Raw genomic sequence first — 2,932 nt, 5'->3', positions numbered from 1 at the left:
GCCTCCCAAAGTGCTAGGATTACAGGCGTGAGCCACCGCGCCTGGCCAAGACTCAGTCTTAAAAACAGACAAAAAACTATAGAAGTAATGTGTTAATGGACTCTCCTTCCTTTCTCAGGTACCATGCATTTCACAGTGGCCTTGTGGAGACAACGCCTTAACCCAAGGAAGTGACTCAACTGTGAGAACTTCAGGTATGGTGACATCCTGTGAGAGAACTTGGGGGCAAGAGTGATGCGGAGGCCAAGCTCTGGTCATATAACTGCTGTGAGGAGAGAGCAGTGTTAATGCTAGCTGCATCAGTTGGTTGAACAAATAGGCAGCTTCACTTGATTCTGAAACCCAAAGCTGCCTCTGCAGGGATTAACCTGTGAGCCAGATTGTGCTCTTAACTTGAATTTTCTGACTTTTCTGTTTTTGTAGATCCCTTACACATACGCATACTTTTTCTATTTGTGTTGTTTTATATACATTTACCTCTGTATACTATCTAGACGTGTGCGTGTGTAGGGTTAAGAGGTGGGGAATGAAAAAGAAGACAACATAGCCAGGTGCAGTGGCTCATGCCTGTAATTCCAGCACTTTGTGGGGCCAAGGTGGGAGGATCACTTGAGCCCAAAAGTTTGAGACCAGCCTGGACAACATGGTGAGACCCTGAGTCCACACAAAATAAAAAAAAAGTTAGCTGGTGTGGTGGCGTGTACCTGTAATCCTAGCTGCTTGCAAGGGTGTTGTCGGAGGATCACTTGAGCCCAGGAGGTTGAGGCTGCAGTGAGCCATGATCGCGCTATTGCACTCCAGCCTGGGCGACAGAGTGAAACCCTGTCTCGAAAAAAAAAAAAGAAGACAACATAGTTCAGTGGAGAAACAACAAAGGACTTGCAAAGAAAAGATCTGGGTTCTGATTTGATTTTGCCACTGACAAGCTGTGTGACTTTCAACAAGTTATTTCATCTTGCCAGACCTCAGTTTATACATCTGTAAAATAGGTTAAGTATTGATTCCTATCTCCCTCCCTGTCATTGTTGTGTGGATCGAATAAAATAATACCTATTAAATCTTTAGTAAAGGACATGAATTCATGACCTAAAATGTTATCTTGGCCGGGTGCGGTGGCTCATGCCTGTAATCCCAGCACTTTGGGAGGCCAAGGCGGGCGGATCACTTGAGGTCATGAGTTTGAGACCAGTCTGGTCAACATGGTGAAACTCCATCTCTACTAAGAATACAAAAATTTGCAGGGTGTGGTGTCGTGCACCTGTAGTCCCAGTTACTTGGGTGACTGAGGCAGGAGAATCATTTGAACCCAGGAGATGGACACTGCAATGAGCCAAGATCGTGCCACTACACTCCAGCCTGGGCAACGGAGTGAGAGTCTGTCTCAAAGAAAAGAAAAAAAAATGTTGTCTAGATCCACAAGGTGAGAGAAGTTGACAATAATATTGTGAAGGAAAACATGAGGACAAGACAGATCACTTTAAAAGGTTAGGAGAGAAGGAAGACTACTGGATAAGAAAAAAAAATAGAACATAAAGTTAAGCAGTAAGAGAATAGGGAGTGAGTTAAGTTGAGCAGGTGAATTGTTAGATAAGAAAGCTGAATAGGAAGATAGTGATAAAATAGAACTAAAATATGGTCCAGCATTGCCACTTTTGGGTATATATCCAAAGAAAATAAAATCACTTTTTTTTTTTTGGAGACAGAGTCTTGCCCAGGCTAGAGTGCAGTGGCATGATCTTGGCTTACTACAGCTTCTTGCCTCTTGGGTTCAGGTGATTCTCCTGTCTCAGCCTCCTGAGTAGCTGGGACTCGGGAGGCCAGGCGTGCACCTGTCACACTGGGCTGATTTTGTATTTTTGGTAGAGATGGGGTTTTTCCACATTGTCCAGGCTGCTCTTGAACTCCTGACCTCAGGTAATCTGCCTGCCTCTGCCTCCCAAAGTGCTGGGATTGCAGGCGTGAGCCACTGAGCCCGGTCCTGTTCTTTTTTATATTTAAGAGAAAGGAAGGAGATGGTGGGATGATTATAGCTACTATAAAACAATTTTTAAAATATTTAAAAGTATTATTAAAGTATTTAAAATATCTTTAAAATATTTCTCAGCATATCCATTTCATCTCAAGCTCACAGAGCAGTTCTTTGTGGAAGGGTATTTGAGCCAACATTCAGGAAACCTGGGTTCTAGCCTTGGTATTACTGGTCACTTAAATTGTGTGATCTTGGGCAGCTCACTTAAATCTCCCTGGGCCTGGTTTCCTCACTTACCTATTGAATATTTTGGATATGATTTCTCAGGTTCTTTCCAGCTCACTCTATTATATTCTGTGCTTTATGTGCTAACTGACTGATTTTTCACAGCTTTGTTGACATCACAATATATGACTGATACCAGAAATACCTTATAATAAGGCTTCGGCTGGGCGCAGTGGCTCACACCTATAATCCCAGCACTTTGGGAGGCCGAGGCAGGTGGATCACGAGGTCAGGAGATCGAGACCATCCTGGCTAACACAGTGAAACCCTGTCTCTACTAAAAATACAAAAAATTAGCTGGGCATGGTGGCAGACGCCTATAGTCCCAGCTACTGGGGAGGCTGAGGCAGGAGAATGGCGTGAACCCAGGAGGTGGAGCTTGCAGTGAGCCAAGATCATGCCACTTACACTCCAGCCTGGGCGACAGAGTGATACTCTGTCTCAAAAAAAAAAAAAAGAGAAAAAAAGGCTTCATAATATCCAATGCTTTATAAATGACAAATCATGTTATTTTAAGTTCTACTGTTTTTTTTTTGAGATGGAGCCTCACTCTGTCACCCAGGCTGGAGTGCAGTGGCGCAATCTCGGCTCGTTGCAACCTCTGCCTCCCAGGTTCAAGTGATTCTCCTGCCTCAGCCTCCCGAGTAGCTGGGATTACTGGCATCCGCCACCATGCCT

The 2,932-nt window shown here is 44.2% G+C and overlaps 1 protein-coding gene across 3 annotated transcripts in view; it reads left to right on the top strand.

Annotated features, from left to right (window-relative positions):
* Positions 1-2,932, top strand: part of ITCH (itchy E3 ubiquitin protein ligase) — a 160,844-nt gene that overhangs the window by 9,710 nt on the left and 148,202 nt on the right. For all 3 annotated transcript variants that reach the window (XM_011972439.1, XM_011972437.1, XM_011972438.1), the window contains exon 2: positions 119-194. The gene's annotated coding sequence lies outside the window, so the exon portion shown is untranslated. The remainder of the gene's footprint in view (positions 1-118; positions 195-2,932) is intronic.

The sequence above is a fragment of the Mandrillus leucophaeus genome, unplaced genomic scaffold (assembly GCF_000951045.1).
Source record: "Mandrillus leucophaeus isolate KB7577 unplaced genomic scaffold, Mleu.le_1.0 Scaffold129, whole genome shotgun sequence".
NCBI lineage: Eukaryota > Metazoa > Chordata > Mammalia > Primates > Cercopithecidae > Mandrillus > Mandrillus leucophaeus.
This window is presented reverse-complemented; position numbering and strand designations above follow the sequence as displayed.